At 34.8% G+C, this 25130-nt stretch overlaps 2 pseudogenes; both read right to left on the bottom strand.

Moving 5' to 3' along the window:
- LOC149263246 (bifunctional levopimaradiene synthase, chloroplastic-like) overlaps positions 1-3844 on the bottom strand; it is a 90029-nt pseudogene extending 86185 nt beyond the window's left edge.
- Positions 3845-10406: 6562 nt separating this feature from the next.
- LOC149263245 (bifunctional levopimaradiene synthase, chloroplastic-like) lies at positions 10407-17601 on the bottom strand (annotated as a pseudogene).
- Between the last annotated feature and the right edge of the window lie 7529 nt (positions 17602-25130).

The raw sequence follows: 25130 nt of genomic DNA, 5'->3' as shown, positions 1-25130 counted from the left end.
GTAGTGTGGACCATTTCAAGTTTTTGAACGGATTGGATTGGTAGCATACAAACTTGCATTACCAAGCCATATCTGGGTCCACAATGTTTTCCTTGTCTCCCTATTAAAAAATATGTATACAACCCTCAACATATAATTAACTGGGAAAATGTACAGGTAATAAGTTAAATAGAATGAATGATGTATGATTTGCTATTTTGAGAAGTTTCTGACAGTAGATTGTTAAATATGCAGGTCGAACCGGAAGGATAGTTTTTGGTAGAACCTCTTCGTATTCTCGATCAGAGAGAAACCACCTTGCAAAAACGAGCCATCACCCAGGTTAAAGTGCAATGGAAGCACTTCAGCCCAGAAGAGGCCACCTGGGAAGAAGAGGTGTTTATGCGGGAAGCCTATCCGGAGTTATTTTCATAAATCAGGAAGAACTCCAGGGGCAGTGTTCATCACGGGGGGGGGGGGGAAGATGTAACACCCCACATTGCATAGACATTTAATTTGTTTACCATGTTTTACTTATTTTATCTTTGTAATTTATCCTAAATACTTGACATGGAATATTAAAGAACTATTGCTGGCAAGCTAGAACATATTTTCTTGTTTGATTAATGAAAAATTAAGAGTTAAAGTATTTTGACAAGAATTAAAAGAAATAGTTGTTAACCTCCTGAAATAGTTAAAGTGGTTACTCATCTGTCTCCTCAAGAGAGGAATTGAAGAAAGGCCGGGGGGGCTGGAAAAATAGAGAAAGAAAAGTAGATCAAATGGGTAAAAGGAGCAGAACAATGCTGCCTAGATTTCCTTGAGCTGGGTGGAATAAACTAGTGGGAAAACATTGAGTACATTCTGAGAGGTACGTGACTTGAGGCTGGACTATGAGTCCTAAAGCCCAAGATACCTGACTGCAACAAACTCATTTTACTATGTGGAGAAGGAAGATCTCGGGGAGAGTCTAGATGTAATTTTCAGACTCGCGGCTTGGTGGTGAGACCTTCCAAGAAAAGAAAAGAATTACATAATTAATAAGGCAGTGAATAGATAAGTAGTCAAATCCTTGACTTAGTGATCATTAAAAGAAATGATATCATAGTGATTGCTTTGCTAGCTAAACTTGAATTTTCAATTCTATCTTTTAAGCTAATAAGAAATATCTAACCAGAGATTTATTTATGATAAGAATAGAGGACAGTTTATGCATAAGTAGAGAATTAAGAGATATCTAAAATAGAGAACTGTACCTAATATTCAGAGAAATGGAAAGAAAATATCTTAAATATTGAGACAGAGAACTACTAACAATATATGTATATGCTCGATATAACCAACACATAATAGTCTAACTACTGAAACATAGTATTGTTTATATTATGCAAGCTTTTTGTATACTGTATATTTTATAAACAGATGATAACTCTAAGTGTCAGCCGGTTCAATTTGTTCCGGGTAACTATAAATTGGAGAACCAAGAATTTTATATATGGAAAACTGTCAAATTTTCAAGAACACAACTAATTCCTCTAGACAGATTAATCGTGAGAGAACTCCCATTATCAAATGCAAGGTTCAAAATAATATTTAGTCAATCCTAGAAATAAAGACGAGTTAACAGTCTATTCATTTTCATAGTGTATTCAACGAAAGAAATAATCCATATACAGATTCGACAAAGTCCATTAAGGGCGAAATGATAAGTTCAGTATCAAAAGCCGAGTAAATTTAAAAGGATCCTAAAGCCCAGTAAGATAAGTGCAAGTCGCTAATATTGTATACAAAACCTTGGTATACTTTCAAAACTGAAATTACACATCCTTTCACAAACAAAAAAATAAAATAACTTAAAGTAAACCCTTGGCAAGACCGAGTCACACATGCTATGTCATGGAGGAATTGAAAACAACTTAGCTCGTTGAGTACTCCTAACTCCTTTAAAACAACGTATTAAATATGGATTATGGATGGCAAATAACCTCCGCCTAAAGACAAATTCTTTCACCAAGAAAAGCTAGAATATCATCCAGTGGAGAAATAACAAACCGTCGTAGGGTTCAACATGGTGACCAACATGGAAACAAGAAGGCAACACCATGAGCAATAAGGAAGCATTTGAAGGCATCATGGCCACGATGGGATGATTCCGGCATAGAATAATACCTGTCAATGCACAAAGAATGGAATTTGAATGAAACCCTTAACATCAAACTTAAAACTAGTTTGCAGAAGATTTAAGAAATACCTGAGACAAATCGGTTCCGGAAAGTCGAAGTTCACCTGTGCCTGAAACCGAGGAAATCAGTCATTAGTTACTTGAATTAGAAAATAGAAGAAGCAAACCTTAAGCAACTCTGTCATAACAATTTCTATTTACCTTCTCGAGGTCGATAGCCTCCAAATTTGTCTTCATATGGACAGGTAAGCCAGTGGAAATATGAATCCCTTGCACAATGGATTGAATTAGAAAAATCACCCATCTGAGTACCCTCGAAAATAAGTTGATAGCGAGAGGAAAATATCCAAAACAAGGAGGAAGCAGATGTTGCAGGGTACCGACCAGATAGGGCTCGACATAACCCCCCATCAGAACTGGAACAGACAAGCAAAAACGTTCTCTGCGGAAACGAAGGATCATTTTAGTTGCAGAGAAGAAAACCGGGGAAACCATGCAACACAAATGAAACCACTGGTAGCAGAATGCAAGAGGAGTGGTTACGATGTTAAACCTTGGGTGCCCATGACCGTTGGATCGCCAACCTTAGATCGGAGGGAGCAAACCAAGCCAGGTGTCCCAAGCTACTAGAGCCTTCTTGTGTTGCATGTCGTGATATTAACCATGCGAACAACATTCAATTAGTACAGTACTGTTGACTTTACTTCCATTAAAAACAATATACAATGATGGTATATAGAGAATGTCAAATTCATCGATTACTCCAATGCTCATTTAATTAACAATTGATTCATGTCATTGCATATAAGATTGAGAACTAATAACATATGGTAAGTGTGTGTTATAATATCACACGGTAAAGATTAACATCATTATCATTATGGGATCACAAAAGTCTTAAGATCTAACATTATAATTTTATATCATAAACCTCAAAAGTTGATGTCAATGATAAATATATGTTGCAAAATAAATCTTAAATGTGAATAATAATGTATATTTTGAAAGTGTATATTTCCACAATTCTTCATAATCAGAGAAATTTTATAGTCAAAACTGTGTGAAAAACATTTCGGGTGAACAATCTAATAAAAAATGTTGACACCTAATCTTCATGATTGGGTGAATTTTATGTAAATAATTAAATTAGGAATGTGAACAGTCATCGGGAGATGAACTGAACAGTCACTCCCTATTGTATATAACAATGACCTACCTATGGAATAATATACGAATCAGTTTTTGTTTTGTGGAGTTACTGCCTGGCCTGACATGGTATCAGAGCCAGCTCCTTTTTTTTAGCTCTTATGCTCCTGTAACTCCTCTGTCTGCCATATCCCCTCTGTCCTGACATGGTATAGTCCTGACTTACCTATGCTCTCTGCTCTGTCCATAATGCGCTGCTCTGTCCATAACGTGCTGCCTCTGCCATATTCCCTTCCAGCGCTGCTCTGTCCATAGAAGCTGCTTTGGGACACCACACAACGGACAAGGGGTTTTGATTACTGTTACTACATTTTTTTTTGTGAGAACGATGGAACGCTGGAATGCTGGAAGGTTGAACGCTGAATGTTCTAATGCCTGAACACTGATTGTTGAAATAATTAAATGCTGTCTATATGAAATTGTTGTGTGTTTGAACGCTGTCCATATGAAATTGCTGTGTGTTTGAACGCTGTCCATATGAACGCTGTCCAGTAAGCATTTTGTATTTTTTATAAAAAAAATGGAAGTCTGGTATCAAAGTGGCACAACGGAAGTCGCTCATAAATCGTGGGCTGATTACTACATTGCAAGGTTGGAATGTTTGTAATATTTGAACACACATTCTTGTGCACTGGTGCTTGGTAAGGCTGAGAGCTGATATATCACTGGTCATGGTATATCTTTGTCATTGTGTGTTTGGTGCGTTGACGCTGTTCTTGAATAAAGCGAGTCCGTGCATGCTTTGAGAAAATGTAGAACTTCGTTGAACAGTTAAGTTTTGCATTGCGCTATATTGGATTCCAGAACACCATGCTATGACAGCCAGCGTTGAGTTCTGGAGCGTTTATTTTTTTGTTGAAAGGGTCGTATTTTTATTGCGTTGGAGGTATATAATGCACTTTGTATATAATAGCGTTTGTAGGTATTTTAATATACTTTGTATATAATGTTTGGTGTATATACCACGCTGTTGGTCTACCTCTAGAGTCCGAATTGAATAACAGTCATGATAATAAGTAGCACTTCCTTCGGTCGACTACATCCACCGGTCGGTGGCAAATGCCATTGTGCAAAAAAAAAAAAAACGAATCCTTTGAAGAGAACACATCAAATTTTTCTTCAGGATTATTGCGAATCTGAAGCTTGGCTACCATAGTATTGTTTTCATAAAGTTGTTTTCAAAGTGGCTAACATAGTTAACGCTCTTGCGTTTGACTGTGTTCAATATATTGTTTGAGGCCAGAATACATTTTGATATCAGAATCAATTTTCTTTTAGCAGAAGAAGTTTTTTTTTCTCTCCACAAAAGCACATTTTTTCCAGCAAAAGTATTTTTACAGCTCTCAGATTTTACAATGCATTCAATCATATCTATGGTGGGAATAGTCGTCACTGGCAAGGAGAACTATCCTGAATGGTCCCGGATGATAAAACACACCCTCATTTTCAATGAGTTGTGGAAAGGAGTGTGTGTCGGAGAAGGAGACAATGACCCAGTATAGCCTACCTCAGACAAAGAGCTCGTCATTTGGGAAAACAAAAACATCAAAGCCTATGCATTAATCGCAACATCTGTAAATGAAGAGGTGAGTCGCCATATTTCGTCATATTCAAATGCCTTTGAAGCCTTAAAAAAGCTGAAAGAACTCTATGACTCACATTCTGCACTTGAAGTTGTTCAACTCATGATTAAACTCTTCACTCTTGAACTGCAAAATAATGATCCTCTTGCTCTTGCATCTGAAGTAAAGTCTATAATGCATGATATCAATTCCACTAAGGTTGAGCTGGATATCCCTCTTATTGCTTTTCTCAAGGCACTTTATCCTACTTACTCCAATTATCTTGAGTCTTTGCAAGTAAATGGAAATCTCAAAGATATAACCTTTGACTCTCTTGTGAAAAAGTTTGCTGAAAGAGAGAAAGCCTTTGGAAAGAAGACAACCCCTGAATCTTTTGAAGAGACTGTGTGCCTTGCTCATAAAGAAAAGCATCCTGCTCAAGATTCTACAAGAGGAAGAGGTGGACGAAGAGGAAGAGGAAGATATTTCAGAGGAAGGGGGGGCAGACATTCTCAAGGAGAAAAAGCAGATCTGAACTGCATTCGCTGCAAAATAAATGGATCACATGATGCCTCTACATGCAAGCTACCATGGGACAAAATTGAGCAGAAAAGAAATCAATAGAAAGGTAAAACTGATGATACAGACAAAGGTAAAGCACCTCAATCCGCTCACTATGTTGAGGCACAATGTAACATTGGAGTAAATGAAGATTTGTTTAATGCTTCACTTGCTTCTTGGAAAAATGATTGGCTGCTTGATTCAAGAGCAACCTGTCACATGATTCATAGAAAATTTTTATTGAAGATTTTACTGACAATGTTGATGGAGTAGTATACTTTGCAGATCAATCAAAAATCAAGCCATCAGGGCTTGGCACAATCAGGCTTAAACTACCTGGTCTTCCAGACTTTCTTCTGGATCATGTTCTATATCTCCCACAACTCAAGAGAAACTTGTTGTCCTTAGTCCACATTCGCCAGCAAGGTCACTCCATTCATATGTTTGATGGCAAGCTTGAGGTAAGAAAAGCATCTGACCACTCACTTGTCATGAGGGGAATAGAAGAAGAAAGGCTTCTCAAACTGCAAGGAACCTTTGCTCATGCACAACATTTCTCATATATTTCTCATCACGAAGAAGGTACACTTCCATCAAGTTTATTATGGCATGCTAGATTTGGACATTTAAACTATGACAGTCTCCGCTTATTGAAGAAAAATGGTGTTGCTGGTTTGCCTACAATTCCTAGGAAACTTAAGCAATGTGATGCTTGCATTCTAGGAAAGCATAGCAAACAATCTTTTCATGATTCACATTCAAGAGCACATAGGAAGATTGAACTCATTCATTCATATTTATGTGGTCCAATGCTTGTTCCTTCTGCAAATGGAAATAAATATATCATGACATTTATTGATGACTACACCAGAATGTGTTGGGTTTATTTATTGAAGAACAAATCTGATGCTTTTCAAACATTCAAGAATTTTCATAAATGGATTGAAAATGATGCACAATCTCATATTGGGTCTATTCGCACTGATAATGGAAAAGAATACACATCAAATGAATTTAAAAACTATCTTCACCAACATGGGATCAAACATCAAACAACTGTGCCTTATAATCCCCAACAGAATGGTGTAGCTGAAAGAATGAATAGAACAATCTTGAATATGGTACGATCCATGCTTTTCTTAAAAAATGTAAAGATAATGTTTTGGGCTGATGCTGTTCTATGTGCTGCATATATAAAGAATAGATGTCCATCTAATGCTATAAGAAAAAAGACTCCTTATGAATTGTGGTATGGACATGTTCCTTCGGTAAAACATCTCAGGGTTTTTGGTTCCACCTGTTATGCTTTGATACCAAAGGTACATAGCAACAAACTTGGTGCTAGAAGTCGTAAGTGTATCTTCCTGGGGTATTCAAACACCTCCAAAGCATACTGCCTCTATGATGAAGTAAATAAAAAGTTTGTTGTATCTAGAGATGTAATTTTTCTTGAATCATCCAAATCTGACAATGTTGTTGAGCGGCAACTTGATTACTTGGATAGATTCACAAAAACAAAATCATTTCAAGAATTTGATAATCAGATTCCACATCTTGAAGGGGAGATTCCTATTCTAGATCAACATGTGGAATCTTCTTCTGAAGAACACTCTCCCCCGAATGAAACTCCAACAACGGATGATGCTTTAAGTGATGTAATTGATAGAATTGGGAGACTCAATCTTGATTCAGTCCCAACTCAATCAACAGAGCAGCCTGGACCATCTCAGAAAGGTCCCCCAAAGTGGCTGACGAAGACACTTGAAAGTGTTCATCCTGATGAAATTGGAAAAACAGGAACCAGAAATTCAAACCGACAAAATGGAGGTGATGTAGATGACTCTAATTCACCTGTTGATATGGATGTTTCTTATGATTGTGAATTGAACTTGTCTACAGATTTTGAACCAACCTCCTTCAAAGAAGCTGCTTCTCATGATGAATGGAAAGAAGCAATGCAAAAGGAGTATGATGCCCTCATAAAGAACGGCACTTGGAAGCTGGTTGATCCTCCATTTGGAACCAAACCAATTGGCTGCAAGTGGGTCTACAAGAACAAGTATAAAGCTGATGGCTCACTTGACAAGCACAAAGCTACACTTGTGGCAAAAGGTTTTGCACAGAAGGAAGGGGTCGATTATGAGGAGACTTTTGCCCCCACAGCAAAATGGGCTACCATCCGGACACTGTTTGCACTAGCAGCTCAGAATGGTTGGAAAGTCCATCAAATGGATGCAAAAATTGCTTTCTTGAATGGAGATCTAAAAGAGAATGTTTTTATGTCCCAGCCTGAAGGATTTGCTGTGAAAGGACATGAACATAAAGTATGCAAACTTGTGAAGTCCTTGTATGGCCTCAAACAAGCACCGCGAGCCTGGTATGAAAAACTAACTGAGCATCTTTTGAAACTCAATTTCAAACATTTTGATCTTGATGATGCAACTTTATTTGTCAAGAAAGTTGGCAAAACAGTTGTATATCTTGTGGTATATGTAGATGATCTTTTGATGACAGGGAACAATGAAAGCTACATTACATCCATAAAGAAGGAATTGGGGAAAAGTTTTGAAATGACTGATTTGGGCTATGTTCATTACTATCTTGGCATTGAAGTGACCCAACATCCAAAGTCCATATTTCTTTCTCAAAAGAAATACATTGGAGATCTGTTGAACAGGTTTGGCATGACAGAGTGCAATCCTCTCACTACTCCAATGGAACAAAACTTAAAGCTCACATCTATTGAAGGAAAAAAATTTGAGGATGCAACAAAGTATAGACAGCTTGTAGGAAGTCTCAACTACCTAACTACAACCAGACCAGACATTTCGTTTGTTGTTGGAATCCTCTCCAGATTTATGCAAAAGCCTTGTGAGGGACATTGGTCTGCTGCTAAAAGAGTTCTAAGGTACTTGAAGGGAACTCAAGACTTTGGAATCAAGTATACATAGGTGGACGACTTCAGTTTGATTGGATACTCTGATTCAGACTTCGATGGAGACAAAGAAACTGGGGTATCAACTTCAGGATATGCTATGAGTCTTGGATAAGGAGCTGTCTCCTGGAGATCACGCAAACAATCAGTTCCAGCAGATTCCACAATAGAAGCAGAATACGTGGCAACAGCTGAAGCAACAAAAGAAATTGTGTGGCTTAGGAAAATTCTTGAAGATTTGCAAGTAAAACAAGTACAATCAACTCCACTCATGATTGACAACACCTTTGCAATAAAGTTGGCCAAGAACCCAAAGTTCCATGATCGAACGAAGCATATCAATACTAAATATCATCTGATTCGACATCATGTTGAGGCCAAAACAATCCATCTCCGTCATTGTTCCACAAATGAGCAAATTGCAGACATCTTCACCAAAGCACTTGGAAGGGAAAAGCTTGAACGATTCAGAATGATGCTTGGACTCACCAACATCCCTTCAGATTAAGGGGGGAATGTTGACACCTAATCTTCATGATTGGGTGAATTTTATGTAAATAATTAAATTAGGAATGTGAACAGTCATCGGGAGATGAACTGAACAGTCACTCCCTATTGTATATAACAATGACCTACCTATGGAATAATATATGAATCAATTTTTGTTTTGTGGAGTTACTCCCCGACCTGACAAAAAAATATCTATATATATAATTTTTTTTTTAAATAAAAAAAAATTAAGATACTTTAATGTTTTAAATATTAAATATATAAATTTTAAATCTATATATATATGCTAAACCTTATTTCTCGTATTAAATGGTAAATATGTGTTATATAATAAAATTTAAATTTGAATAATATATTAGTATTAAAAACATTAATTTATTTTTATTTTTAAAAACATTAAAATTTAATATATTATTATTTAGAAAAATAAAAATTTAAAAATATATTTGAATTTAAAATTTTTATTTTCTCCTTTGGAGTCCATTGTTCCTCCGGCGGCACCCATCTTGCTGCTTCATTTGATAATGTGAAGAGAGTTGAGGGAGTGCGGTCGAAGGGCTTTGTTGTATGGCCAGGGTTTGTTGTAATTTACTTGTTTTTTTTATTAAGGTTATTTAGTTGGTTAGTTTTTTTGTTTTTTTTATTAAGGTTATTTAGGTGGTTAGTTTTTTTTTTTAATTTTTTTTTTTTTTTTTTTTTTTTGGGATTTCTGACATGTTATTTTGTTGGGTGTTGTTTGACTGATATTTATATGAAATAGCTATTTATCATAAGGTATTTTTGTGTGCATTTTTATGAAGTTTTTCTATAGACTTGGGTGTTTTGTATATTGATTTTTGTATAAGATATTTCTTAGTTTAAGATTACATATTTACATATTAGAATATAATTTTTATTTTTATTAATGGAAATTATGATTTTTTCTTAGGAAAGATTTATTTTGAAAATAATTTTTTATTATTTTAAAAGTATATGAAATTAACAATAATATCATATATAATACTTTCAGTAAATCATATTAAATGTTAAAGTTGTATGATTTCGAACTTGGTTTATATATTTACGCTGCAAATCTTTTATGAAAAATAATAATTAATATTGTTATTATTTTTTTAATTATGTTTAAATGCCATCTAAATCATACCATCTCCATTTACCTGAAATCTTTCTTTATATTTTAGTTTTGTAGTTTTTTAATATGTAATAATAATCCATTATTTATCTGGAATCTTTCTTTATAATTTAGTTTTGTACTTTTTAATATGTAATAATAATCCATCAAAATCCAAATTTGGAAAGCTGAAAAGTTATAAGATTTAACCCAAAAAAACAAAAAAAAAAAAAAAAGTTGACTTCAGAAATAAATTTTTCCAAATATATCCTATATTTTCCAAAGATAGTTGGATGCCATAAAATTCGAAGTGCATCAGTTTGATGACAATGTCTCACTAGGACAGCGGCGAGTAGTAAACCAACCAGACAACTCTGGGGCAAATACCCTTGTCTAACAGCTTCTATGTCAAGCTTATATTCCTTCAACTAAAGTATTGAATCTAGGCCACCGGATGGAAGAGGCAGTTTTTGACCTGCTCCTTAATTTCCATATTATTTGGAAGTGTCAAACCGTCTCCATCCATGTAAAACAACTGGGCTACTCTCGCCGAATCAAAAACTAGTCTCCTGCAACTGTCAGGTATTACATCTCTGTTGTTCACAAACTCCTTATTCAATTCATCAAGGGCGTTATCCATAACACTATGCACATGTTTCAGAGCTTCTTCTTCAGATATCTCAGAAGCCAACTCCCCTTGATTTCTCTCAGCCTGCATTTATATTTAACAGTACGGATTTCATTATAAGAAACATTTAAACATTAGTAGCAATTAAAGGATATGAATGGCCTTATGTTTAATATATGTTAAATATACACGCATTAAATTAATTTAATGAGTAATAAAATCATTTGCAATAAGTTAATTTAATGGTTTCCTTTACTATTTTTACAATTATATATTAAACACACATTATTTGCAGTAAATACTGTTTTTCATCCAGTCAATTGAAAACGCATTATTTTTATGGGAGGAATAAGATAAAAACAAAAGTCAATGATGAGGATTTTATTGTTTATATAGTATGGTGTCTGATATAAATAAAAAGATTTCATTATATTTATTAATGTAGTTGAAATAAGTTTATTTAAATTAATTTCATATTTATATTAATCAGCTTAAAATGGGTATATCAATTACATTAGTAAATGCTCTTGTGTTAATTATAACAAATTTGAGTGAGGTGGATTCATTAATTATAATTAATCAAAATTAATGAGATTTATCAAGATTAACAAAATAAAATTTAATCAAAATTATATAGTCTATCACATAGTATTTAATATATAAATTGTTGAATATGAAAAATAAACACCTGATAAGTTTTGTTGTCGTGAGCTAGAGGCACTATCAAGTCCAAGAGGTATAGAAATCTGGATTCTAGACCAAATTTAGAGAGTACATCATCTGTAAGAACCTCCCACTGATAAGAACCATTGTTCTGGCACCTGCTGACACATGGCATTTTCAATATATTCATCATAGGATGGCAAGTATTTAGCTGCAGACCATTCTGCTTCTTTAGTATAAGATGCTAGCTGGACCTCCCACTGTCATATACCATATGAGTGAATCATGAATCTATAATCAATAAAAAAACTACATAACTAGAAAATGATAAGAGACTTAATATATACAACTTTTTGAATGTAGCTTAGCACCTCACGCCCTTGCCTCTTGCGTCCTTCTTCAGCAATTTCGTTAAACGTATCGTACAAACCCTTGAAACATGTTTTCATGTCCTTTGTCATTTGATCTACCAATGATAGATCCCATCTGAAAAGAAAGCCAATGAAGTAAATATGTACTTAATAATCAAACTAATTGAAATTATGTAAAGCTAGGTATGGGAGGGAATCACACTCTATCATATGGAATTCTTAATCTCCTGTATAATAGAGGGCTCACCTTTCTAAATCATATCTATAAGTTTGATGCATTGTGCATAAATGGCCCATCATGGAAAAGTGCTAGGGACATTCACTACCTGAGGGGAGGGAATGGGAAGATTATGTCACCAACCTGAGAAACAAGGCATCTCACTAAATGATAAGAGGGACCAAATGTCAAGGCGGGGGTGGGCGGGGCTTGAAAAAGGGGCATCCTTCAGTAAAAGAGATATACAGCTACATCCCTAGGGAGGCATTGGGACAGAAGGGGGACTCTTGATTTAGAAAATTTGGAAAGGGGATAACCCCAACAAAATCAAGTGTTCCAGCTAGGTGGCTATAAATGACAGAGTACTGACATGGAATAACTTACTCAACATTGGATTTGTAGGGTGGGGGATATGCCTACTCTGTTAGGTAAGTAGTGAGGATAATGCACATTTATTTCTGCTATGGTTATTTGGGAATGGATAATGGACTCCTTTGGCATCATGCAGATGGATCAATTCACTACATTAAGAAGTTACATATGGAAGTGGATTAAAACTCATGACAAATTTTGTTTTCTCCCTCTATATCTCATATGGATCATTTGGAGGAGCAAGAATGCACTCATATTTGAGAACAGGAATCTGATAGTTACACCTATTTCTTGGAGATAGGACCAGCTCAAATTGCAAGCAAGCAAAGAAGAATCATCTGGAAAAACATATGGCATACACTCCCACTGGGATTCTTCAATGGTGCTTGCAGTGGGAGGAAATGTGGATGTGGGGTTTACATAGTCATTGAGCCGGGAAAAACCTATTGTTTTTGGTGGGAAGGAGGAGAGGGGCAGAGATAGTGGTGCTATGGGGAGTGTTGATAGCAAGGAAATGGTTGGGATTGGAGAACCTACAGGTCTATAGGGATGCAAAAGACATTATCTATTGGGTTTAGGGTTTGAATTATTTCAACTCTCATATCTGGATAATTGGATGAAGCCCATCAAGACTATGGTGAGGACATACCAACTCATCAACATTGATCACATACATAGAGAACAGAACTGGGCTGCAGATTTCCTTTCCAAAAGGGGCATTGGGAAAGATTAAAATAAATGTTGGAAGTATCAACTTCTCAAAGAGCTAGAAGTCAATGCAAGGGAATGAAGGACAAAAAGATTTTTTTTTACTGTAAGAGGATGAACACATTTTAAGTTTTCTTTTTATCATAAAAGATATTTGGACTAAGTATGTTGGATAGTGAACTAAAGAGGTTAGGATTATAGAACTAGAAGTTAAGGTTAGCAGGAAAGAGACCTCACTGTCTTTTTAGAGGTAATGTATGCTGAAGAAACAATCTGTAATCAAGAAACATGACATATGTACTATCTGTTTTATTTTTAATACATAACCTTTTTTAATTTAAAAAAAAAAAAAAAAAACTACTTAGACTGTAAAGGGCTATCCTTGTGCAATGGATTGCAGGTCTGGAAAATATCTTGGAATCTAACTGTTAGGAGAGATCAGAACTAGATAAATATGTTAGAATCTGACTGTCACCAAAAATCAGAATTAGATATTTTCAAATCTAGAACGGGAATATGTATGCCTGAAAACTGTTCCAGACTCTTTCGTGAAAAAAAATAGGAATAAAAAAGTTAGTTCGAATCAACGAAAAATTTACCTTTTCACAGATTCTGTAAACAGGTTGAGATTGTCTAAAGTTTCATGCCCGTCATAAAGATCATCTAATATGACGGTGAAAATAGCAGTTTTTGTGTAAACGGCTCTGCAGGTAGCAAACTCTGGCTCAAACAAAAAGGACGCTGATGAGAAATATATTTCGGCCACGCGTTCCAGATGAGTGAAGCCGAGCTCTGATAAACCCGATGAATTCCACCACCTTTGAACGGTGCAAAATATATTGTTAGCTTTCGGTAAGGAAGATAGATTTCATATCAATGAAATGTAAATGTAGAGTAAGCAACACCTCCGAATATCCTGAAGCTCTTGTCTGTGTAAAGCTTGCAGTCGATTGAAATCCAATTTTGCTAATTCCAGATATTTTTCGTTGAAAACATTTGGCATCCTGGAAGCGGGAGTTACAGACGGAAGTAAATATTAATGCAGGTTTTATAGAGATGAAAACTATTTTAAGACATTGCTGTTGTTTAATAATTTATTTCTTACCGTTTTTTTTTTCGGTTACATAAAGGAGTTGACACAGTATCTTTATTCTTTTCCATAATACTAATTGGAAAAACAGAAAAACTCAATCATACGATCTTGAAAGTTAAATTTACAGAGTGATTTTATGAATTTTACATATACAATATTTTCCCAACCCAGAAATCCTTTGGTCCATAATTTTCAATGTAGCTTCTAGCCTCCAGCCTTGGCATACTTCTATTCCAGGGATATTTGAGTGAATACTCCACCTGGAGAAAAAATTATGAAAGATCGATCCAATATATTAAACTGTAAATTGAAATAATGGTTTTTTAAATCTAATTTAATCAACAAAAAGAGAATTCAACAGTTTGAACTGACCAAATCCTTGAAATGTTTCCAAAATCTGGAATGATTAGAATAGCCAACAATATTCTGACCAAATCCTTGAAATATTTCCAAAATCTGGAATGATTAGAATAGCCAACAATATTATGTACCTACCTCTCCCCCAAGATTCTTTTTAATAGCCCAGTTGTCAAAGGCATCCACATCCTCCAGAGCATGCTTCAGATACCTTTCCGTACAGAGTTTTGCTTCCTTCATGATCGTTTCTCCCGGAAATGCAACGTGTGAACAACGATTGACATTTAACATGTCTGTAACTGCTCTCTGTGATTGACCCAAGAAGCAAAAGAACTCTCCATTCTCATCTCTAAATTTTTTTAGAACATCTGCAAAAAATGTTGGTTGTATTGTTCAACAACCTGAATGAATTAAAAAACAAGGCCATTGGCACAATTCTCAGCAAAATATAATAGCTCTCTACACCAACATTTTACCTGAGGATACATTGTATCCATGCAGTCACAAGATTCGAAGGCCCATCGCTGTATCATCGATATCACGGACAGCATTCTCCCTACACCTTCCAATGCCTCTAATTTCGTCCCCGTGGCTGCACAGTAATTTCAATCCGGATGATGACTCACATTTTCTATTCGAAAACTTCGTGTGAAAATATTTAAATATAATGAGTCAGTACATCACAGAAGCTTTCAACTTTCAAAAAATTTCATATATAATAATAATTACCATGAGCTGATACTCGTACTTTAGAATGCCCAAAGACATAATACCTGTAAGCATAATCCAACGCGTCCTTGATCTCCTCTTTGAAATGGCGATCAATCCCTAGCCTCTCAACAGTATCAACGGTCGACAGACGTTCAAATAGATCAACCGGATACTGACAAGGCACTGCAATAACAAATTTTCCACAAATCAATGCTATGCAATTTTCAATTTGAAATATAATATTTTTCACAAATCATTGAGCCCAGTATAATATGTAAGGCTGTGGGTCTTTCATCAAAATTGAAATTAAATAATTATATGTAAGGCTGTCGGTTTTTCATCAAAATTGAAATTAAATAATTATATCTAAGGCTGTGGGTCTTTCATCAAAATTGAAATTAAATAATTATAAAAAAAAATTATTTAAATAATAGTTTCATACAATTGAAATTAAATAATTATATAAAAAAATATTTAATAATATATTCATAAAAGAATTTATAGGTAAAAAATTAAATCTCTTTCAATACATGTTAAATCTATATTTAAAATAAATCTATATTAATATATAAAAAAAAGACTTCCTGAAATTATAGTATACCATGGTTGCCCAATTTGTTTAACACCAAATTCAAAAATTCCAAACATTTTTTGTTCCCAGTATGCATGAACACAACAGCCGTAGATGCCGGCGAGCCCAGAAATGATCCATCCCTGGATTGAAGTTTCATTATTTTCTCCCACTCTACTATTTCTTGCAGTCCTTCCAAAGAATACAGTAACGTCGTTGGAAAGGCATAGAGAAGATTAGTAGGAAGCCTAATCCAAACACCACCAAGGTAAAGTTAATCAGTTAGTTATCACTTTAACTAGAGATCATGGCATGGTAAATTTATCAATGACAGAGGAGATTCTGACCTTTCAAGCTTAGCTTCCCGTTTTTCAATGATTTGCTTGATGAAAGGCAGTTCATAAGGCAGATCCAGACCTAAGGCTTTAGCTTCTTTTAGAATTGCAGGAAATACGATTTCAAATCCACATGGCATGTGCATATCAGCCTCCTCCTCTAATTTTCCAGCTTGTGTGTTGAAAAATTCAATCCCTGAAACACGTACAAGTTAAAAAGTAATTTTCACAGGAGACAATATACCATCATTTTGTCACAGCTGTATGAAGACATGGCAAGGGCAGTGCATATATATATATATAAATTTACACAAGGGCATTGATCGAATATGTACGTACAAACCTTTTTTTACTTGTGACTCTCCAGTCTGCCATATAGTAAGAGTAATAATGGATGCAAGAAGTAGAATTCTTCAGCCCAAGAGCCATCTTTCAACTGATTTTGAAGAATCCATTCTAGTGTCTCAGGAAACTGAGGCTTCCCAGAGTCAACAACTGCTGGAATCCTTGCCACCCAAGCAGTGTCATATGTAGAGGGATTAATTTCCCCATAGTCCATAGATCTAAATATATTCTTAATCTCGGATATTAATGTCTCGATACGCTTCTCGTCTGATGGTGCAACCTATAATTATTTCACGTCGTCAATTATAACAATGGCGGCGGAGCTGCTACAGTGATGGGCATTAATCAATCGACAGGCACTGAGATTACTAACCTTGTAAGATGGCATTAGGGATTCGATAACATGGTCCTTCCAAAAAATTGGAGGAAATTCTCGTTTCACCAGTAGTGTAGGATCTGAAGGTATCCAACAAAAACAGTCAGGGATCACGAGATTATAAACATTTAAATTGAAAAATTATTTCCAGATCCATCACATAGGTATTTGGTTGTAGAATTTTGGAATTCGATATATCTCTTTTCTTAAATATAGACCACACTTCGTGGTTCGAAAGGTAAATAACAAAATACGTGAATCACATATTATATGTTAGATCCGGAATCATCGATAACAAAATAACTAAATGAAATCAACATAAATCAAATCGCAGTCTTATTAGAAATTAAATTATTTTCTACCAAATGATATAGCAGATTTTTCAGTAGACTGGTAAGTGAGGGAGGCTGTACCTTCCCCAACACAAGCAACAATCTTTCTTGAACCTGCATATCAAGATACATTAATCAGTTGAGCTGAAATTAATGTGATATAAAAATAACCATAGTAGTTATATTGGAAATTATCTACTGTCCTTTATTCCCAACGAAAACAGGAAAAATAGATTATCATTCTTCATTCCCAACGAAAACAGGAAAAATAGAAAAAAAGGAACTATATCTCAGAAAAACACAATAGAAATTATATAGTCACCTTTAGTACCCCATCGTTGGTACAGGTTTCTCCGTTTGCCAGCACTGGTTCCTGCATTAAGCTAGCTATGGAAATGTGGAATGCACTGTCTGTTAGCATGGTGGTGAGGTCTAGTATGAATGTGAGTTGACAATGAAGTGGAAGGCAAGGTCATCTTCCTAAATGCACCACCAGTTGCAGAGATATTGAACTCAATCAGATGATATGTCACCTCATAAGAATTTCTTATAAACAAATAGTAGTCGGCCTACATACAGTTATCTTCCCACAAAGGGTCAATAGATTCCCATAATTTGTCGGGTCTACAGATCCTTAAGTTTGTCACTTGTGAATAGTATTACTTGGACATTCATAATACATCAAATCAATGGCGTCGCGGGCTAGAATGAAACAACTTTTGAAAACTTAAGACAGTGTACAGCAATGCGGACTGGTCGATTCGTTTGTACAACTTCAACTTAATTTGAAGCAACTTTTGAGAAATTGTGACAGTATACATAAATGCGGGGTGGTCGATTTCTTTCTACAGCTTAATTTGAAGAAACTTTTGACAATTTGTGACAATATACATAAATGCTGAGTGGTCGATTCCTTTGTACATCTGCAATTTAAGCAACTTTTGAGAATTTGTGACAATATACATAAATGCTGAGTGGTCGATTCCTTTTGTACATCGGCATTTAAGCAACTTTTGAGATTTTGTGACTGTATACATAAATGCTGAGCGGTTGATTCCTTTGTACAACTTAATTTGTTGTCGCTCTGCGCTAAAAATTTACTTACTTCAAAATGAAGCCAAAATGGATATTTTCGCAATTAAGGTCAAGATAGGTCGTTTTATCTTTCTACAATGCAAATGACACTCAAATGTCCCTTTGATATTTACAATGGCATAAAACATTATTAAATCATGACTGCCTAGAAATTATCATAGTTTATAATGTCCCCCAATATTTCATAGTTTATTGATAGGAAATATTTAATTTTTTTTTATAGAAATTATCTTTTATCATTTGTACCACCTATTTCTTGGTACACAAATTATAGAAAGTTATTTTCTATTGGACAATTTTTTCCATCGAAAATATTTTGAGTAACTTCCAGACTTATGAACTTAATCCCTATCGTATGTTAATATAGATTAAATTTCATGGATAAAAGTTCCCAACCATAATCTCTCACAACTTACATTCATATAAGCTCTCTATTTACAATTATGTTGTGGAACAACTTCTTTCCTCAAACTATAATTATAACAAATTATAACCACTTGAACAAATTATAATGGTCAGAACATAACAACCAAGTTGCAAATAGAGAAATCTAACTCTTAGAACATAACCGATAAAAAGTATTTAAATATAATGAGTGATAAACTACCAATGAAATAAAAATATTAAAAAATAAAGATAAAAACAATAAATAAATGTGAATAATAAAAATCAAAATCAACATATTTTTTGGTCGAACTTAAGGAATTAAAAAAATTAAAGGAATTAATCCAATTAATAAGAATCTAAAATAATAGGTTAAAAAAACGAGTAAATCAAGATAAAGAAATAAACAATAAATAATAAACAATAAATAAATAAATAAAAATGAAAAATAAAAAAAAGACTTCAAAATATAAAATGTCAAAAAGAGAAAGTCAAAGTTAATTAATAAGGAAGAGATGAAATCAATGAAAGAATAATAGTAATATAAAATCACAACTAAAAAAGGGATATTGAAAAGTATTAAAATGTTTAATAATAATTTAAAAAGGATGGAAACAATTAAGGAAAAAAAGAAAAAAAAGAAAGATATCCATCTCTTTTTTTTTTAAGGATTGAAATAATTAAGAAAAATAAAGTAAATAAAATAAGAGATTGGTCTTTTTTTTTAATTTTAATTTTATTTTTTCATCAAAGTATCTCTCTCTCTATAAACTTAGGAAGACAGGGTAAGGACCCAACAACTTAATTTTCCAGCCATCGTCTCTATTCAGAATACTAGGCGTCCTTTCAATTTCTATGGCCTCCCGAAACTTACGGTGATGGAAATGATCAATCCTTGCAATGACCCAAGCCTCTTCAATGCAGATGTGTTGTTTTATCTTCTCCCCATGTTCTGCCAAAGCTGAGGTGCGAGTCCTCCCATGTTTGATGTCGGATGCGTGCTCATGAATCCTTTGATTTATTGAGCAGTCAGTTTCACCAATGTTGGGTGTCCCACATGCTTCTTAATTTCCATATTATTTGGAAGTGTCAAACCGTCTCCATCCATGTAAAACAACTTCGTTACTCTTGTAGAATCAAAAACTAGTCTCCTACAACTGTCTCGTATTACATCTCTGTTGTTCACAAAATAGTGACCTATTTCTTGGAGATAGGACCAGCTCAAACTACAAGCAAGCAACGAAGAATCGTTTGGAAAAACATATGGCATACACTCCCACTGGGATTCTTTGATGGTGCTTGCAGTGGGAGGAAATGTGGATGTGGGGTTTACATAGTCATTGAGCTGAGAAAAAGCTATAATTTTTTGTGGGAAGGAGGACACCACACGAACAGTAAGGAAGAGATACTGGCACTATGGGGAGTGTTGAGAGCAGGGAAATGGTTGGGATTGGAGAACCTATAGGTTTATGGAGATGCAAAAGGCATTATCGACTGGGCTAAGCGTCTAAATAATTTCAACCCTCCCATCTTGAATAATTGGATGAAGCGCATCAAGACTAGGGTGAGCACATACAACTCATCAACATTGATCACATATATAGAGAACATAATTGGACTGTAGATTTACTTTTGAAAAGAGGCATTGGGAAAGAATTTTTTACAGCATTTGAACATGGGGTTAAGACAAACATTGGAAGTATCAACTTCTCAAAGAGTTAGAAGTCAATACCCAGGAATGAAAGACAAAAGGTTTTTTTTTTTTTTTTTTTACTATAATAATATGAATACATTCTGAGTTTTCTTTTTATCATAAAAAATATTTGGACTAATTATGTTGGATAGTGAACTAAGGAGGTTAGGGCTATAAAACTAGAAGTTAAGGTTAGTGAACAAAGAATGAAACTGAAAATTGGAGCAGAGATTGCTCTTCTCAATATTATGAATGTCTAAATAGGTTACATTGTAAACATCGATAATAAATAACTGAAGTAAAACTCGACACCTATGGAGTAGAACTCAAGTAAGACTAAACTGCTTATGACACTTAACACACAAGAAATCAATTAAGATGACACCTAACCAACAAATAACTAACAATGAGATTAATATCTCAACATCCCCTCCTAATCTCAATTGTTACATGTAGTGACACTTTCAATGCCAAGTTGTTTTCTTTGAAATTCAGATACATTCTTACCCAATGGCTTTGTGAAAAGGACTGCTAGTTGGTCTTTCAAACCACAGAAAGAAAGTACTAGGTCCCCATCATTGACAAGCTCCCGGATGAAATGAAAACGAGTGTGAATGTGCTTGCTCTTTTTGTGGAATACATGATTTTTTGATAAGGAAATAGTTGAACTATTATCACAGTAGATTGGAGTTGGCTCCTTCTGAATATTTGAAATATCTTTCAATAATCTTCTTAACCACACATCTTGACAAGCTGTTGAATTTGCTACTACATATTCTGCCTCTGTAGAAGATATTGAAACAATTGATTGTTTCTTGGATGCCCATGAAATCAGATTGGTTCCAAGATGAAAAGCATACCGTAAGGTGATTTTGCGATCATCTAAACTCCTTGCATAATCACTGTCTGTATAACCTGAAAGTGAACAATTTTCAGAATGTGTATAAAACAAACCATAATCTATTGTCCTCGCAATATACCTTAAGATCTTTTTTGCAACCTTCCAATGAGAAATCTTAGGTGACTGCATAAACCTAGAGACAAAACTTGTTGCAAACATAATATCAGGTCTAGTTGAAGTGAGATATAACAAGATACCAACTAGACTTTTATACTGTGTAGAATCAACTGGTGGTGCCACATCTTCTTTTCTCAGTTTTGTGCCTTGAGAAATTGGTGTATCTACAGGTTTGCAATTGGTCATTATGAACTGTTTGATAATATCACTGGCATATTTTTGCTTACCGACAAAAATTCCATTAGCAGATTGGTGAATTTCAATGCCTAAGAAGTATTTCATGACTCCTAGATTTTTCATATCAAACTATTTTAGCATTGCTTCTTTGAAATCTTCTAACATCATATTTCTTGTATAAAGAAGATCATCTACATAAAGGAATACTATCAAAATTTTACCTTCATGCATTTTGGTATAAAAAGTTGGCTCATGATTGCTTCAGAAAAAACCTCTTTTGATGAGATATGTGTCAATGCGACTGTACCAAGCTCTTGGAGCTTGTTTCAAACCATACAAGGCTTTATTCAATCTGTATAACTTATGTTCATGTCTTGGAACTTCAAAACTAGGAGGCTGCTCTACATAAACTTCTTCCTACAATATACCATTTAGGAAAGCAGATTTTACATCAAACTGATAGACTTTCCATTTGTGCTGAGCTGCTATGGACAAAATGGTTCTGACAGTGTCTAACCTTGCTACTGGAGCAAAGGTTTCACCATAGTCAACACCAAACTGTTGTGAGAGTCCTTTGGTAACCATCCTTGCCTTATGTTTCTCAATCTCTCCTTTTTCGTTCAGCTTGGTCTTATATACCCATTTTACACCAATTTTGGTTTTGTATCTTGGGAGATTAGCTAATTCCCAAGTCTGATTCTTCTCTATGGCAACAATTTTTTGGTTCATTTCTTCTACCCAATGTTTTTCTTTAACTGATTCTTCAAAATGAGTTGGCTAAGATGAAAAAAATGCAAACATATTATGGTGGTCAAACTCATGCTCCTCCTCATATATTTCTCTGACGCTTCTTGTTTTCTGAATGTTTTCTGAAGATGTTGAATCACTGGTGGATTCACTGCTTGAATATGTACCATTTTCAGAATGGTATGGCTTTTCTTCAACCTACAATCTTGGTGGCTGTGGTGGATAAAAAGATTGACTTGAAGCTTCATCAACTTGATCAGACCAAGATTTATTTTCAAAAAGATTGCATCTCTGCTTAAAACAAACTTCTTTGTATCTGGATTATAAATTTTGTAGACCTTTGACTGTTTACTATAGCCTACCAAAATACATTTTTTCACTCCTATCATCAAGCTTCTTTCTTATCTTCTGAGGAACATGTGAAAAAGATACTGATGAAAAAATTCTAAAGTGAGATACATTTACCTTTCTACCATCTCATGCTTCTTGAGGTATTGTATCTTTGAGAGCGGTTGTTGGAGATCTGTTGAGAACATAGACTGCTGCCGAAACTACTTTAGCCCAATAATTGTTTTGCAACTTCTTCTCACGAAGCATACATCTGGCCATGTTCATGATTGACTGCTTTTTGCTTTCTGCTACTCCATTCTGCTATGGAGTATATCCTATTGCGTTTTGCATTATGATTCCTTGTTGTTGACAAAATGCTTTGAAGTGATTGGAGTTGTACTCTCCTCCTCTGTCAGATCTGAGTACTTTCAAAGGCTTTCCACTCTCCTTTTTTGCTTCTGCTTTGAATTCTTTGAACCTTGAGAATGTATCTGATTAGTTTTTTAGAAAATACATCCGTGTCTTCCTTCTATAATCATCAATGAATGTTAGAAAATAAAGATTACTAGCAATAGACTGTGTCTGCATAAGACCACATATATCTGTATGGACAAGCTCTAAAGGGTCTTTTTCTCTAGAGGAAGATGTTGGAAAGTTGTTTCTTTTATGCTTGGACAGAACACAAATTTCACAATTACAGTGTTTTTCATTCATAGTAGGGAGACCAATTACTATTGACTATTTCTTAAGCTTACTTAGACTTTTGAATGGTATGAGGCCATATCTAGAATGCCATACCTGAGACTCATCTATTCTTGACACATTGTGTTCAAAAGAATGTGAAGGATTTCGACTTCTAAGAGTCAAAGGAAACACCCTATTCTTAGATTTTTCAACCATAGCTATCAGTCTTCTATTAGGAGGTTTGTTATAGATATAACATGTGTTCCCTTGAAATATTACATCATAACCATGTTCCATCAGTTGTCCTAGACTAATGAGGTTATGCTTCAGATTTGGAACATAATAAACATCATGAATGTATTTCTGTTGATTTTGTTTGGTAAGAATAGGAACACTACATTTTCTTTCAGCTTTAATACAAGAACGATCTCTAGGAATAATTTTGATGTTATGGAAGCATGAAGATAAGAAAGCATATTTTTGTTACCTGTCATATGATTGTTGCAACCATTGTCCAGCAACCAAAATTCCTTGTTGTGAGTGTCTTCAGAAAAATTGCATGAAAGAAACATTGTTTCAGAGGATTCTCCTTCATTTTTGTAGAGATGGACATTGCCTCTGTGTTGATCTGACTGTTTCTTTTTGCATTCATTTTCATAATGCCCAAATGTCTTACAGTAATAACACTCGACATTATATTTGCTCCAAGGTCTGCTTCTTTGAGTTCGATTTTGTGGAGGTCTCCACAACTCTACTGTATGATGATGTTCTGATCTGCCTCTGCTTCGGCCTCAGCCTCGCTTGTTTCCTCCTCTATATCTTCTACCTCTGCCTCTACCAAAAGAGAGTTGTGCTTTGAAAGCTTGTTCCATGGAATCTTCTGTCAAGCTGATTCTTGTTTTGTGTGCTACAAGTGATCCAGTCAACTGTTCTACTCAAAAAGTTGTAAGATATTTGGATTCCAGAATGGTTGTTACAATCATGTCATATTTCTTGGGCAGACTTCGAAGAAATTTCTGAACAATTTTCTCATCTAAAATGGTTTCACCGATGAGCTTGATCTGATTTACTATTCCCACAACTCTTGTCATGAATTGATCCACATTTTCTTGTCAATCATCTTTAGGGTTTCAAACTATGATCTCAATGTCTGTAATTTCACTGTCTTCACTGTATCATTACCTTGATACACAACCTTCAAGATTTCCCAAGCTTCATGTGTTGCATGTTATCTCGTCGAAAATAGAGTCATCGACTGAGTTTTGAATCCAACATTTGGCTCTGTGTTCTTTCTTTTTGAGTTCATTCACTGCATTCCTATGATTATTAGTCATGGTCGTCCATGCTTCTTGAGTCGGCTCTACATATGCACTCTTGGGCTTGCAGGGACGTCGTCATTCTCAAAACCGAAACTCATAATTTTTGCCAAACAGAGTCGGGGTGTGTGGCAAAGCACAGGAGAAAGCCATTTCTTTGAATGCAAAATGTCCGTCTTTTCTTTTAAATCTCCTTTAAAAAATCTTTACCTTACAATTTTTTATAAAAAAAAACTTTAAAAAAATTACAAACTCTATACTCTTTTTTACTTTCCAAAATTTTTATTAAAAAAAAACTTAAAAAATAAAAATACTTTTCTTCTAAAAAACATAAGAAACCCTCATTAAAAAAAATAAGACCAAATGAATACGTGAAGGGATGAAGTGAGAAAACCTGGTTGACGTCCTTAAACAGATCTGGTTTGACTTTTGCTAACGCTGCGGAAAGAATGGGTAGCCGGCCTGCTAAAGCTTCTCTAGACTGTGAAGGCCAGCGTTACAGCACTAACGAACTGTTCATCAATAGGAAGTGCTAAAGCTTTTCTCGACTGTGAAGGCCAG

This window comes from Pinus tabuliformis, chromosome 6 (genome assembly GCF_031772625.1).
Source record: "Pinus tabuliformis cultivar Carrire ecotype Pingquan chromosome 6, CPIR1, whole genome shotgun sequence".
Lineage (NCBI taxonomy): Eukaryota > Viridiplantae > Streptophyta > Pinopsida > Pinales > Pinaceae > Pinus > Pinus tabuliformis.
The sequence above is the reverse complement of the archived record's forward strand: the minus strand, read 5'-3'. Positions and strand labels throughout refer to the sequence as shown.